This window comes from Carassius gibelio, chromosome B12 (genome assembly GCF_023724105.1).
Source record: "Carassius gibelio isolate Cgi1373 ecotype wild population from Czech Republic chromosome B12, carGib1.2-hapl.c, whole genome shotgun sequence".
Classification (NCBI taxonomy): domain Eukaryota; kingdom Metazoa; phylum Chordata; class Actinopteri; order Cypriniformes; family Cyprinidae; genus Carassius; species Carassius gibelio.
In genome coordinates this window covers 19471764-19488885 of record NC_068407.1, presented here as the reverse complement: position 1 = coordinate 19488885, position 17122 = coordinate 19471764, and the positions used below count along the sequence as shown (strand labels likewise).

Here is a 17122-nt window from a genome sequence, read left to right as displayed (position 1 = left end):
TAAAAACTAGCATACCAGATCCTTGTGTGGACCCAGGGCAAACTCCTTTCAATGAGAGCAGTACATATTCCTGGGCTTCTGAATATGGGAGTAGACATCCTGAGGTGGTGAAGCAGGTATGGAGAATTTAATTTAAACAGGTCCAAGGTGGACCTGTTTGCGACTCGAGAGACATTGCATTGTTTTCTGGTTTTCTCTGACACATCTAGCTCCACTGGGGCTTGATACCATGGTACAGATGTGGCCGGGGATTGTCTGTACACCTTTCCCCCAATCGCTCTGCTACCAGGAGTTCTGGAGAGAGTGCGCCAGGACAGGGTCTTGTCTGCTTCTAGTAGCCCCCTTCTGGCCAGTTCGAGTATGGTTGTCGGAACTGATTTCCCTTCTCGATGGCTCTCCATGGAGGTGGAGGGTACGACTCTCCAACCCCACCCGGAGCTGTTGAATTCATGGGTGTGGACTCTGAGGGGGCACAACTTGATCTCTCAACTGAGATTGTTGAGACCATCCTCCAATCCAGAGCTCCCTCCACGAGGAAACTGTACACCCTGAAGTGGAAGTTTTTCACTTCTCGGTGCGGAGACTGCCAGCTCGACCCAGTATACTGCTCGGTTGGTACAGTTCTGGAGTTCCTGCAGGCCTGTTTATCAACAGGGTTGACCCACTCCACACTAGAGGTCTTCATGGCAGCCACTGTGGCCTACCACGCCCCTCTCATGGCCATTCAGTAGGAAGACACCCTCTTTTTACATGTTTTCTTGTGCTGAGGCTGAGAAGCTAATGCTATGTGGTGGATCAGGATGCTATTCCATAACCTTGAGTCCTTTGATCTCCCCTTTCCTTGGGGGTTAAGGTTCACTCGACCTGAGATATGGTGGCCTCCAAGGCCTTCTTAGCAGGTGTGTCTATCCAGGACATCTGCAATGCAGCAGGATGGTCCATGCCCCTCAAATTCACCAGATTCTAAGGCATGGATATGCGAGCCACTCCTGGCTCTTCTGTTCTCTCGTGTTAGCTGTGCTCTTCCACACTAGACAGGGATTTGACAAGTCTGGCTGCATGGGCATTCTTGTTCCCATAGCTGAAGGGGAACATCTCCAGGTTATGTATTTAACCATGGTTCCCCGAAGGGAACGAGATGCTGTGTCTCAGGGCCATACTTTTGGCATCCCTAAAAGCGATTGCTTCATTCCTAGAAGCTGACGCTGGTTCCACTTCATGTGCTTTTATAGCGTCCTGGTCGCTATGTCACCCACCTGAAGTCTCGTCCTTCCATTGGACTGATTACATGTGATTCAGAGGGCACTTACATGGGGGTCATTCCCGTAGCGCATCAACGCAGCGTCTCTTTCCCTTCGGGGAACCATGGTTACATACATAACCTGGAAACGTTTTCTGATACTCTACCCCAAAATAGCTCTAGAGTGCTTATGGGAACAGTTCAGAATTAAATTATGTGTAAATAATCCAGTTTGTTATTAAATTAACTCTCTGTGCATACTACACTGTAGGACTCCTGACCTATAGAATCCAGTGATAATCATGGTTCACTAACAGTGTAAATCAATTTATTGCTTTAAACATGGTTTTACAAGTTGCATTTTGATGGATCCCCTGCCAAAAATATTAAAGCATTAAACATCAGACTTTGAGAATCAAAGAACTAGCAGGAGCAGTAAATAGAACTAGTGAGTCAGCAAAAATGTATGCTTTTTAATGTTCGCATGTTATCAGCCAGAGCAGAAACACCCTGAGGAATGAATCTTACCTTAGCAAAAGCCTCTGCTCACACATTCAGAGCATCTTTAAATATGTTGGTGTGTCATATGGCAAGTGCTGAGATATGGCAAAAAGGAGGCTTGGTATTTACAAATGACATTGTTTTCACAATTGTCAGAGATCTCCAAATTGTTAGAGATCTCCAAATAGGAAGGAAATAATTAGACCATCTTCAGCTTATTCATATCTCAATATTTCGGAGATTCCTAGAATCTTTCAAATGCTAGTTTCTCTTTGCCCTCCAAAAATGCCTAGATCAGTCTATCTTCATGCAGGCAGTCCTTTCATGCTGCACTTCTGCTGTTTGTCCAGATGGAGAGGAGTGGATGTTTATGACAGTTATCTTAGAATTAGACTGTTAGTCCACTCCCACACCAAACACTCATATATTTGGGCACTTTACTCCTAACTCACTACTCATCCTCTCTATAAAACTAGAACAATTGATCTAAAAGCAATATTGACTCTTTCTCCACCTCCCACCCACACTTAAGTATCTTTTTATAGCTGGCAATGTCACATGGTTGGCTGGCTGCGTGGGTGGAAGGGTGGATGTGGTGTAAGTATTTTGGGAAATGTAGAGGAAGAGAGGCACACGTGTAAGCATTGATGATAGGCTTATTAATAAGGGTGTAAATATTTACTCGCAACAATTCATGATTATTTAGTAAATGATTGTACTAAAGCATCAAGAAATTTTATTATTTTAGAGCAAGTCAATTCAAGTCACCTTTATTTATATAGTGCGTTTAACAATACAGATTGTGTTAAAGCAGCTTTACAGTATAAAATAGGAAAATAAGGCAAGTCATAATTATTATTAAAACAATGCTAAAGACAGAAATATGGATAGACAATCAAATGAGTGTTGACTAGAGGTTTTCACAAATGAAAATGGTAACTGTATTTTAGGTAAAAGCAATACATTGAGAATTGCTACTTAAAAGGTTGTTGGGATGCTGCTGACTAGCATATCATCTTGGGCTGCAGGTACTATCTATCTATCTATAGGCACCGAACCCCCAACTGCTCCCTGGGCGCTGCAGCATAAATGGAATTGAATTGAATTGAATTGAATTGAATTGAATTGAATTGAATAAATGTCTGCCCACTGCTCCAGGTGTGTGTTCATGGTGTGTGTGTTTGTTCACTGCTGTGTGTGTACACTTCCGATGGCTTACATGCAGAGCATGAATTCTGAGTTTGGGTCACCATACTTGGATGTATGTCACATCACTATCTATCTAATGAGTAATTATCTGTGTATGCCCTTATAAAAAAAAAAAAAAAAAAGAAAAAATCACAATATCTAATTATTAACAGTATTAAAAGCAGCAGACTGTAAAAATGTTAATAGTATACCACAGTGCATGCTGGGAATTCAAAAAGTCATGCAGCATGTTACAACTCTCATTATTAACATTATTAAACTTAATCCTGTCACTTTGCATCTACTTGTGATTTAACACATGAACAACATCAAAACTAAAAAATCTCTTATAACTGAGCAGAAGTGACAGAAATCATTGTGATGATTTCACTTGATAGAAAAGAACCGTGGTTTTCTTTTCTGTTATTAAGCCATTTTTCAGTAATGGTTGAACACAAAAACGTTGTAAAGCATATTATCATGATTTTTTAACAACAACCTCCAGTGTCAGATGTAAGTGACGATTCTTGTGGCATGCACATATATTTAGCTCTTTTTTAAATAAAGCATTAAACTTTTAAAACTTTTTAAAGTGTTCTCACTTGCATCACAAATATATGGCCATGCGCTCCCCGGGCTGGTGTAATGATTTCTGCCGAATGACAGTCTCACAGGTTAAACAATGCTGATAGCCAATCAGCCTCCCACTCTTAGTGAGTAAGTGCACTGATCTAATCGGTTCGGCCTCCAGGCAGAAGCCGTCAGTCACCTCACTCCCAGCTCCTGTGTAGGCTGGGCCATATATGGAGCTGCTGGATTGGGTTTTCTTCTATGTTATATGCTCTTTCTCATCTGCCTTTGGCCTAAACTGAAAATATACAGTCTGTCCCTATATACTAGTAAGATAAAATAAGATTAAAAAAAAGTTTTAAATGAGCCTCCTGCTTCCTAAGAATCATCTCTTTCAATTATTAAAGCAACAAGTGTACATTTCAATTCACTGAATGTAAAAGCGCTTCACCTCTGGCTCAGATTTCACACACTGCCAGCTCTTCTTTTTGTTTTATCGGGGCAAGACCTAACTGCAACATCTCATGAGCTCTTCAACCTCATTTTACTTCATAGCAATTGTCTTTTTAATACTGTGTGCTTTCGGCCTTTGCTTTCTTTCATTTCTCTTGATTTTATACTGAAATGTGACCTGGATGCTTCACCCATCATTAGTAACTCTATACAGATACATTTTTCCACATTAGCCATTATTCTACATATGAGCCTTCCATTATATCTACAATTGCACTTGTGCCTGCCAAGTAATACAGGCTTTCACATTCAGATCTCACTGTTTAGTCAAACAGTAAATATTACGAATAATCTGTGATTATTGTTGTCAAAAACAAAGCATAGTGCATCTTCAGGGGCTTTGACCCCTATTAGTGCTGGTTATTATTTTTATAAAGCTTCGCCATTAGCTGAAATTGAAATGCTAACCTTAGTTTAGGTTCATTACAATATTTGCTGTACACTCTATTCTTGTAGCTTGTGAATGAGGCTGTTTCACATACAATCACACATGCTAGCCTATGTATTTTAGAGAGAGAGAACATTTCCGCAAATATTCATCTCATCTGTGGTTGATCAGGCAACAGATAGTCCTGTCCTACGATTTGAGCCATTGGTGGAGATAATGCTGAAGCTCAAAACAAACAGAAATATATGGTATAGCCTCATAACAGCAGTTTAATTTAAAAGAAATTGTTTACTTATACTTGTCTCTGAATATTAAATGAACAGAAAGTATTTAAAAAACAATGTTCTTCTCATTCTGACAAACCAGATTCATACTTTGCGCATCACATTATCCAGTAATAAAGGAGATGCTTAATCGTTATTTGTTAACTATTGCTCATGGTTTAATTTCCCTTTTGTCTCTATACTGTGACAAACTGCAGCTGTCAAATTCTAATGGATGAAAAGCTTTCAACAATATGCTATAGAAGCACTATGGGCTCAATACTGTCTCCTCAAAGTTACAGTTCTGCACAATGCTTTCAGCCTCATGCATTTCATTATTCTGATGCATTATAGGATTATCTATAAATTTTATGTTGCTTTTATGAAAGAAAATGTATACATGTGCTTCTCAATTAATTAGAATGTCATGAAAATTTTCATTTATTACAGTAATTCAACTCAAATTGTGAAACTCGGGTATTAAATAAATTAATTGCACGCAGACTGAAGTAGTTTAAGTCTTTGGTTCTTTTCAGTGTGATGATTTTTGGCTCACATTTAACAAAAACTCACAAATTCACTATCTCAACAAATTAGAATACTTCATAAGACCAATGAATTTTTCTGTGAATTGTTGGCCTTCTGGAGAGTATGTTCATTTACTGTACATGCACTCAATACTTGGTAGGGGCTCCTTTTGCTTTAATTACTTCCTCTATTCGGCGTGGCATGGAGATGATCAGTTTGTGGTACTGCTGAGGTGTTCTGGAAGTCCAGTGCTGTGTCCGAAAATGCTCCCTATCCACTATATAGTGCACTATATGGGGTGTCAGCCATTTTGTAGTGCTGTCCGAATTCTGAGTGAACTACTTCATGCCCTACATTTGTCCACTACTTTTTACCCATAATTCATTCTGATTTCGAGTGTACAACTGATGTACACTCGCTGAAGCACTATTTCCCACAATCCAATGCGGAGTAGCGTCGAGCTGGAAGCGAGAGCGGGAGCGAGCGAGTTTGAATGAGAGATGAAGTTTACATCTTTATTATTTCCGTTTTAACATTTTTCCTACATTATTTATATTAATATATGTTATGTAGGCAAATAACTCAGTTTAATGTTTGACTAATTTACTGAGGTGGCATCGTTGTTAATTTACAAAAATGATGATAATTTGGTGGATAATTTACATTTTTTCGTTAATAACAGGTAGTGTATTCTGATGTAAAATTAACGGTCACCTGAGGACGCTCTACAACCATCTTATCTGAGCTCAAAACGCTGCTTGAGGGAGTTTCAAGATACTAAAAATAATAAAAACATAATTATGAACATGTTTATGTGTGTTTATTTTTTTTCTCAGTACGTTATTTTAATAGCATTTAACGATTATGAACATTAAAAAAAAAAAAAATTATATACCATCGATGAAATCACAAAGCTGACGCGAAGTTATGTATAACTGAAATATAAAGTAATTTTGAGTAGTATTGCTATTAGTATTATTTTCTAAAATTAGGTACATAATATAAAAGTACATATGGCAATGTTTTTGCAACAGCTCCAAGTCTCACGCGCAGTGTAGGCTATACGTCACTGTCCGAATCCGTTCACTTTTTTTTTTTTGATAAAAAAAATACCTGATATAGTGAACTTAACTGCCATACACTATGTAGGGATTAGTGAATGTGTGAATGAGTGAGCGATTTCAGACACAGCACAGTTTTCTTTGACAGTGGCCTTCAGCTCATCTGTATTTTTTTGTCTCTTGTTTCTTATTTTCCTCTTGACAATACCTCATAGATTCTCTCTGGGGTTCAGGTCTGGTGAGTTTGTTGGCCAGTCAAGCACACCAACACTATGGTCATTCAACCAACTTTTTGTGCTTTTAGCAGTTTGGACAGTTGCCAAATCCTGCTGGAAAATGAAATCAGCATCTACAAAAAGCTGGTCAGCAGAAGGAAGCATGAAGTGCTCCAAAATTCTTGGTAAATGGGTGCAGTGACTTTGGTTTGCAAAAAAACACAATGGACCAACACCAGCAGATGAAAGTCGTGACATTTGCCAAGCATTGTGACCCATACTCAGAATTGGTGCTCTGCATTTAACCCATCCAAGTGCACACACACAGCCATGAGAAGTGAACCCCCCCGGAGCAGTGGGCAGCTATAGATCCAGCACCCGGGGAACAACTGGGGGTTCAGTGCCTTGCTCAAGGGCACTTCAGCCATGGGTATTGAGGGTGGAAGAAAGCACTGTTCATTCACTCCCTCAAACCTACAACTCCTGCCAGCACAGAGACTCAAACCAGCAACCTTCTGGTAACTCATCTGGCTCTCTAACCATTAGGCCACAACTGCCCCAACAAAGACATTGCACCCCAAATCATCATAGACTGTGAAAACTTCAAGCAGCTTGGGCTATGAGCTTCTCCACCCTTCCTCCAGACTCTAGGACCTTGGTTTCCAAATTAAATACAAAACTTGCTCTCATCTGAAAAGATGACTTTGGACCACTGGGCAACAGTCCAGTTCTTCTTCTCCTTAGTCCAGGTAAGATGCCTCTGAGGTTCAGGAGTGGCTTAACAAGAGGAATACGACAACTGTAGCCAAATTCCTTGACACGTCTTTGTGTGGTGCTATTGATGCCTTGACTCCAGCTTCAGTACATTCACTCAAATTCAATTTCAAGATCTATTTATCTTGACAATTCTCATAAGGCTACGGTTCTCTTGGTTGGTTGTGCATCTTTATTTGAGTTGAATTACTGAAATAAATGAACTTTTTCACGACATTCAAATTTACTGAGAAGTACCTGTAAATTTTCCATGTTTTGTTTGAGCAGCATAGAGGAGGGTGGCCGCACTGAATACCAAGCAGTGATAAAGGTCACAAATCAGTGGCATTTATGTAAATTCAGAGTAAGATGCTCTTCATTCTTGAGTAGTCTGATATTCTTTGAGACAACATGTACTCACTTCTGTAGACTATTAGGCAGTTCTAATGGAAGGATGACTGAAATTCATTTGATCAGACTACAGCACCTTGATCTTGCATTAAAAAATAAATAAAAGATAGAAAAATAAAAAGATATTCAGATTTGGTTAATGAGTTAATGTATGTATTATCTGGTTAATGTACACATATTAATTGACCGAAGCTACAATTTTGGCAAGAACTGCGAACTTGTGTTGGACTTTGAAGCCATATGCTCAAAACACCATGTGCACTGCCTACGGGACGGGAAGCAAAGCATGCTGGGAGAAATAAAAGCAGAAGGGTTCATAGCACGACAAACTAAAGCGATAAAACCTTATGAATATCAGTGATCTCCACATATGTGACCCTCTCTGCGAAAATCGAATTATGAGATAACAAGCATCAAAGTTTGATATCAACCATTAATTTCACTATGATTTCAATCTTTGACAAAAAATATATCAAGGTTACATCTTCACAGAATGTTCTTTTGAATTTGATTTTATGTAGAAAACAGTAAATAAATAAAAAAATAAATAAAAAAAAAAACTTTAGCTGTGTTATCACAGACAGGGTCACATTTAATCACCTTTATTTATTTGTTAAATTTATTTATGTTTTAACTATGTATAATGTGCTTGTACTGTTTTTTTTTTTTTTTGTTGCTGTTTTTGCCTCAGGGTTTGATATTTTCTTTCTAATTCTATAATGTTCATTGATTTTTAACTAAGTCCAAATAGTGTTTGGGGCCACTTTGTGTGCCCTTGAAATGCTTGAATTTATATCTGGTATCCACTTATCTAACTAATTAGATTTTGAAAAAATGGCTGTAATAGTCTATTTCTTAGAAGCTATTTTAATTTTTCACCACCTAGGGAGCAGACCCTCATAAACCTACGACGCAGGTGCAGATGAAGTGATGTGGCATGGATAGCACTTTATCAAATCTTGGAACTTCACCAAATAGTTTTTTATTCAGTCTATGTGAATCTTAATGGAACTGTTCAAAATCATTTCCATCTTGCTCCTGTTCACTCACGCTGCACACATGAAAGTCTGTGTTCTGCAGCAATTAAAATCCTGTTGTGGTTAACTTAATTTGAAGATATTTTGTCTCTGTTTTTATTGTGTCTTCCCTGCAACATGATTTGCCTCTATTTATGATTACAGATGACACTGTCGGGCTTTGTGCACCCTTGTGGATTAAATGACACACTCATCACATTTAAATTGGGGTAATTAAGCTTAAAGTTGAGGAAGAAAGCATCCTCTTCATCTACTGGAAATTAAACCACTTGTTTGGTCTCTTATAAGAGACAGAATACAGGCAATAAAATACCGTAAAATGTCAATAGCACAGTCAAAACTTACTACAGGCTTTTAAGAGAAGATGATTTGAATTTCAGATCAGCTGAAAGTGTATTAAAACATGAATCCATAATAAATAATACAAAATGTCAACATGATTTGAAACCGTCTGAATGTCTCATTGAATAACAATTGTTATGCTGTCACACCAATATATTCAGTCAAGTTAAGTCAACTCACCTTTATTTATATGACACTTTAAACAAAACAGTCAAAGCAACTGAACAACATTAATTAGGAAAACAGTTCATCAAAAATGCAAAATGACAAAAGGAAGTTCATCACTGAATTCAGCAAAGTGTCATCATCCAGCTCAGTTCAGTTTAAATAGTATCTTTTCAGTCATTTTCAATCAAGTCAACGATATCACTGTAGATGAAGTGACCCCAACTAAGCAAGCCAGAAGCGACAGCGGCAAGGAACCAAAACTCCATCGATGACAGAATGGAGAAAAATCCTTGGGAGAAACCAGGCTCAGTTGGGGGCCAGTTCTCCTCTGACCAGACGAAACCAGTAGTTCAATTCCAGGCTGCAGCAAAGTCAGATTGTGCAGAAGAATCATCTGTTTACTGTGGTCTTGTCCTGGTGGTCATCTCAGACAAGGTCTTTGCAGAGGACCTGTATCTGGGGTCTAGTTGCCCTGGTCGGGTGGATTCTGGTGATTGCAGTGACCCTCTGATCTGGATACAGACTGGATCTGTTGGCTACACTCTAAAAATGGCTGGGTTAAAAATAACCCAATTGGCAACCCAGCACTGGGTAAATATTGGACAGAACACATGCTGGGTTAAAGTAACCCAGCATGCTGGTTTACACATTTTAACCCAGCATGCTGGGTTACTTAGAAAACCCAAGTTAGAGTCATTTTTACCATTTGTGGGTTTGCATTTTTATGATTCTGGGTTATTCTTGCTGGGTTATTCTCATAATTTCACTTTTGCTTAACAAAGCAATCATGGATTAATAAATAATGAAGAATACAGGTTATTTAGACTGTTAAAAAATATTTTTAATGCCATCTGATGTGTACCAATGACAAACAACATGGAATTTTCCCTTTTTTTGTTTCCAGCAAATGCAAAAAAAATTAATAAAATAAAAATCTCAGAATTACAGTTGCAATAAATAAGAAAATTATTTCTAAATGACCTGTGTCTAGCTGTTTAACTATTACATTTTGACATGTTTAGCTATTTAAATACACAGTGAAATGACATTGACAATTAACATTCTTTAAATTTAAATGTAAAACAATTTAAAGATGTCCTTAAATTTATATCAAGTATAGAAAGACTCCTATGTAGGTAGATGTGCACTGCTTAGGGTAGTTCAACATATATAGTTCACCCAAAAATGAAAATTCAAAGATCTACTCAAAGATCACCTGAGAGCAGTGTACTCTGCTTTAGAGCCTGTCAATGGAAGGACAATTTTCAAAAGGAATTGCAAATTATGTTTTCAATTGCGTTTTCCACATGTGACAAATTGTGACAAAATCCAAACACAATTGCAAATCTTGAACAAAAACACTTTCAGAAACAACGAACAAAAATTACCTTTTCAGTTTTCATGAATGCACAGTGACTGCCAAATTTCAAATGGAAAAGCAAAGTCCGTTTGCAGCTGTATTTTCCATTTATTATGAGTAATAAGCCTCTCATATTGATCAAATACTGCATCATAGCAGCTTTACAGTATTAAATAGGAAAATAGTGTGTAATAATGCAAAGAGACAACAGTAAACACTCAGTTTTCAGTTAAAGTCAGTTCATCATCGATTCAGTGATGTATCGTCCCTCTGTGCGATCAAGTCGATGATATGGCTTGATATTAATTGTCCCAAACTAAGGAAAACCAAAGAACCGAAACTCCATCGGTGACAGAATGGAGAAAAAAACCTTGGGAGAAACCAGGCTCAGTTGGGGTCAGTTCTCCTCTGACCAGACGAAACCAGTAGTTAAATTCCAGACTGCAGCAAAGTCAGATTGTGCAGAAGAATCATCTGTTTCCTGTGGTCTTGTCCTGGTGGTCGTCTGAGACAAGGTCTTTACAGGGGATCTGTATCTGGGGCTCTAGTTGTCCTGGTCTCCGCTGTCGTTCAGGGATGTAGAGGTCCTTTCTAGGTGCTGATCCACCATCAGGTCTGGATAAGTGCTGGATCCGGGTGACTGCAGTGACCCTCTGATCTGGATACAGACTGGATCTCGTGGCTACGGTGACCTCGGAACAAGAGAGAAACAGACTAATGTTAGCGTAGATGCAACATAAGAATAAGTACATGAGGTGTTACTAATTACCTGTTATGTCTGTTTTTTCACTGTGTTGCACGTTACCTGCCAAAACTCAAAGGGAATCGCAATTACTTTAGCAATTTACTTTAGCCTCACATGGAAAACTGTCAATTTTTGCTAGAGGTGGTACCATACTATGGAGCCAAATGCTTTGAACAATGGAGGTTAAGGCACTACTAAAGGCAGCTGCCGCTCCGAGAGATGCGTGTTAAAGAACAGACAGTGCAACCCGGATCTCCCTATATTCTTGGCACCTCACACAATAAATAATTCTGTCATTTTTACCCCAAATGCAACTACTATCCCCTGCTAACAGTTAGAGCCACATGGTACTATTGGTCAATATTCACCATTAACCAAATGCTTTTCACCTGAGGAATAAAATATAGGATAAGATGCAAATAGGTAAATAAGAGTAGAACTGCAATGTTGTTTTGCTGACGCGCATCAGAGTGCATACAGTGAGAGATTAGGGGTAAAACTACAGAATATATCCCAATAAAAACATGCCCCATAGTATAGTCCCACGCTTGACACAAATTGACAGCTTTCTGTGTAAAGCATCTGTAATTCAAATGCTTTTCAATTGCGTTTGGACTATGTCACAATGTATGCGTCCACATGTGGAAAAATGCAATTAAATATACAATTAGCAATTTATTTGGAAAATAGTCCAGAATATCCTTACCTGTCCATTGATTATGATCAATGTCTGAGAGATCTGCTGGCATTTTTAAATCGCCATGACAATTGGATGGGGTTTTGTGGACTCTGCTGGGTTAAGGAATTCCATGTTTGTTCCAACCTTTAAAATAAGGAAAAAAAAAAAATTGTTATATATAAACAGAATATGATATAGTGATTGGCTGAAAGGTGTGCTTTCAAACTGTCTAATCAATGGGATGTTCCAGTTATTATAAATCACAGTTTTATGTTAATATGCTGGCTATATCAAACACACACAGTCACTGGCACAGATAAGGGAGATCACACTGCATGCGCGCACACAGACATTTCTATGACAAGTCACGCAGGTACGGGGTTACTCCGCAGCTTTAAAACAGTCCATATATAAACACTTATAGATGTACCAAAGTGATAAGGACAAGTCAAAAACACGAGCTGGAAAATTGGTATAATATGATGTTTACGCTGCTAAATTAGGTAAGTTACATTCTGAACACAAAGTTAGCTTTAACTATAGCACGAAATACAAATATATGTGCGTTTAAGTTACGTAAGGGTTAACGTTAGTTGATTATAACAGACAAGCAATTATGTAAAATGTATAATAAACACGAACTTACCGTTAGACGCATCAATAAGACTGCACTCGACGAGTTATTCTCTCACAAATGTATCCATGTGCTTTTCTGACAGGAAAAAACACATTTTGAATTATAATTTGTATGTAAAAAGACTTTATAAACCACAAAAGCATCAAAACACCTCACTAACGCGTCCTAATTCAATCGCTGTGCGTGCGCGCACTTTGAAATGCCCTGAGACGTCGATTCTTTTCCGGGAAATTTGTTCGAGAATTTACTGAACCGGTTTATTTGAACTGGATCGTCGGTTCTTTTAGACCTGCAGTCCGACTATATTGTACGTAATTTGTATGATTTACATGTCGATATGGACAGCTGCAGGCGTTTAAATTAGAGCAGAAAGTCGTATTCACTTTTTGAACTCATTTGACTCACTTAAATGTTAAATTCGCTTTTCAGTGTCAGAAACGACTTTTTCCTCTATTTTCACAGGTATTCGCATATTTCAGCCATCCGTCACTGTCTGAAACTTAATAAAACTATTAATCTGTCGTCTCACGATTATGCGAGTCACGTAACGTAGGTTGGCCGTTTGAGGTACGTTTAACAGTTCATCATTTAACGTAAATAATGTTGGCCTGTAGACGTTTAACAGTATTGTTGCCGCAAAAAAAAATTATAATTCTGCCAATTTAAAATAATTATTAATGAAAACATTAAATAAACTTACCTTAAAACAGTTGAAAGCCGTGGCTTTGCCCCGTTGTTCTTCCAAAATGACAGTTGGGGAGCGATTTAAACATCTTCAAGGCGCGTTAAATAACCCAGCGCTGACCTGAAACAACCCAGCGACGCAACCCAGCAGGTTTAACCCAACACCTGGTAAACTGAAACTACCCAAAAGTGTTTAAAAAGAAATAAAATAACCCAACAAAATGACCCAACACACTCAACCCAGCATTTTGGGTTAAAAAATAACCCAGCCGTTTTTAGAGTGTACGGTGACCTCTGAATAACAGAGAAACAGACTACTATTAGCGTAGATGCCATTCTTCTAACAATGTACAAGTACATCAGGTGTTATTGGAAGTGTTCCCGGTTCTGGTTTACCTAATTAATGCAGCCTAAAAATCATTTAACATATTTGGATATTAAAAGTGTATTAGTGTGTTAGGTGTAAGACAGGTTGAAGAGATGGGTCTTTAATATAAATTTAAACTGACAGAGTGTGTCTTCCTCCCGAACAATGTTAGGTAGGTTATTCCAGAGTTTGGGCGCTAAATAGGAAAAGGATCTGCCGCCCGCAGTTGATATTGTAGGTTTTATTAAATTGTCAGAGTTTTGAGAATGCAGCGGACGTGGAAGACTATAATGTAACAAGGGCTTGTTCAAATACTGAGATGCTAAACCATTCAGATCTTTATAGGTAATAAGCAAGATTTTTAAATCTATACGATGTTTGATAGGGAGCTAGTGCAGTGTGGACAGGACCGGGCTAATATGGTCATACTTCCTATTTCTAGTAAGAACTCTTGCTGCTGCAAGTCTTAGACAGTATTCTAGGTTATTAACTCCAGAATTTTTAGGTCCTATAATTAACACCTCTGTTTTTTTTTTGTTTTTTTTTCAGAATTTAGCAGTAAGAATTTACTCATCATGATATCTCCCAATGGTAACATGTATAGCGTGAAGAGTAGTGGCCCTAGTACTGAGCCTTACTGAGGTACTCCATACTGCACTTGTGATTGATATGATACTTCTTGATACACTGCTACGAATTGATGGTGGTCATATAAGTACGATATAAACCATGCTAATGCACTTCCATTAAAGCCATCAAAGTTTTCTAGTCTATTCAAGAGAATGTTGTGGTTAATAGTGTCAGACGTAGCACTAAGATCCAATAGCATTAATAGAGAGATACAACCACGATCAGATGATAAGAGCAGGTCATTTATAACTCTAAGAAGTGACGTCTCAGTACTATGATACGGTCTAAATCTTGACCGTAAACCTCACAGATTCCATTTTTCTCTCAGAAGGAATATAATTGTGAGGATACTACCTTTTCTAGTATCTTGGACAAAAAGGTAATAATACTTCTGTGAAACCATACACACAGTGCCAGGATAGTAAGATGATTATTTTTTTTTTTAATGCTCATCATGGCTGTATTTATTTTTTTTATTTTTTTTTTGTGAAATATTATTACAATTTAAAATAACACTTTTCTTTTTAAATATAGTTTAAACTTGTTAGAAAAGATTTATATTTGTAATAAATGCTGTTCTTTTAAACTTTGTATTCATCAAAGAATCAAAGAAAAAAGTATTGAAAAAAAAAGTTCCAAATAGTAAAAAAAAAGGGAAAAATAAGTAGCACAACAGTTATCAACACTGATAATAAATCAGCATATTATAATGATTTCTGAAGGATCATGTGACACTGAAGACTGGAGTGATGGATGAGGAAAATTCAGCGCTGTGTCACAGAAATAAATTATACTTTAAATTATATATATAGAAATTGCAATAATATTTCACAATGTTACAGTTTGGTTCTGAAACTAAAATAAATACAACATGATGAGCATAAGAAGAACATTAAAAACATCTTAATGATCCCAAACCTTAGAAAGGCAGTGTATCAGAGGGTACCCTTACCCTAACCCATGTGCAGGTGATCAGATAAGAAATTTTATTTAGTAAGACATTTTTTGACTTTTTTCCCCTTATCTTTCATCTTCCCCACTGTTATAGATTAAAGGATATATATAGGCTAGAAATAGCAAGCTAGCTTTGAAGGCTTAAGATCCCACCTTCTCTGCAAATCACTCTCCAAAGCCACGCCTCCTCCAAAACACATGAACACCCATAGGCAGACCAGAGGCTAACAAGTGACATGATGAAAGACATCTTCATCTCTGTCAGATTACCTCATGTCTCGTTCTCCGGTGAGAAAACATTACAGTATAAAGAACATAATATTACAAAATAAACCCCTTTCATTCTCACTCGGTCTGCAGTAGTGTGATGAAATGCACTGATGGCTTATCATGTCTGTGTAAACAGGATGGCAGGTGGTATGCAAACCTTAATTTCTTAGTAATACGCATTGCCAAGAACTTTATCTGGACACTTTAAGGCAATTTTCTCAATATTTTGTTTGTATTTTGCACCTTCAGATTCCAGATTTTCAAATAGTTTTGTCTCGGCCAAATATTGATGCATATATCTTAATAATAAAAAACAGACCCTTATGACTGGTTTTGTGGTCCAGGGTCACATATATTCCCTGACTTCCAATCATAGCTTGGCGTAAATCAATCAGAGTTGGCCATAGGGACACAAGATGCTCAGAACAGATTGAAAGACTGCCAATTATAGTAAGCCTTACACTTTTGGTTCAGAAAATCATTGGATGTTCTATATTTGTCTACAACATGCCTGGGGAAAGAGACGGCACAAGAATCCAGATATAGACACATAAGCTGCTGTATCAACATATGCTGTTCATTAAAAATTCCTGAAAATCTTTTTCACCATTCAGTTAGCAAACTGTTTTGGAGTTTACACAAAAAGTACCCTAATTATATACTAAATATAAAACAAAGGCAACTGTATAAGAATAGAAATGTAAAAGCAAACCATACATTTCTGTTATAATTATTATGTTTCTCTAATATTTCACATCATTCATAGTTGCCAATATTTTCTCTGTTTTTAAATTGTCTGTTGCTGTACCTATCTTTGAACTACTTCTTTGCTTCATTAATCACATGCTCTCTTACAAGACCCCTCAACCACCGGTTTCTTCTGGAAGCAATGAAGTGATGCTATAATATAAGCATGGTTCATGATAGGAAGATCAGATAACAAGGAGAAAAGCAGACCATGAAAACTGAACCACACTGAATCTGAAAAGAGTTTGTGAGCCACTTGAGAATCTCATTAAGCTGGGTTGCTGTCTACACTTTCAATTTATGGAAATTAAGTAGGTGATAAGTGTCAGGTGGACTCTTATGGGTTAGTGAGTATAGAGAATGAATAGATTTTCATGGCTTTAATTAAAATCTAAATTTCTAATGACTAACTGGATAAATGCATTGTGTGTGTGTGTGTGTGTGTGTGTATATATATATATTTATATATATATAGTTCAGGAAACATCTCACAGTGATACAATGCTTAACACATCACTTTATCATTAATATATATATTTGAATACATTACATTCCATTATCTCTTTTACACAGTAAGAGATCTGTTGTTTATCACTTCTTTCAGAAGTCCATTATATAAATATACTTACTGTAACACACACACACACACACACACACACACTCACACTACTTAATAATGGAGCTTAGACACACACTTAATAATAAACCAAGGTCACCACTACATTAGCATCCATAACAGTAACTCAGGGTCACAGATGAATACAGCCAGGGTTTACTTGCTATGTGCTCCTTGGATGTTTCAAAACAGCATAGCACAAGGTCACTGCTCATAATGGATTTCTGAAAGTGCTCTTAGTGTAACATCAACTCC

The 17122-nt window shown here is 37.5% G+C and overlaps 1 long non-coding RNA gene across 2 annotated transcripts; it reads right to left on the bottom strand.

Annotated features, from left to right (window-relative positions):
• Window positions 1–9994: 9994 nt before the first annotated feature.
• Window positions 9995–13563, bottom strand: LOC127968849 (uncharacterized). 2 transcript variants are annotated; one of them, XR_008156150.1, is made up of 3 exons: window positions 13300–13563; window positions 12609–12674; window positions 9995–12106 (listed from the first exon to the last, which is right to left on the bottom strand). It is a non-coding gene; the product is annotated as an uncharacterized LOC127968849 (long non-coding RNA). The 2 variants fall into 2 exon arrangements; XR_008156151.1 differs by lacking the exon at window positions 13300–13563 and having other exon boundaries at window positions 12609–13281.
• Between the last annotated feature and the right edge of the window lie 3559 nt (window positions 13564–17122).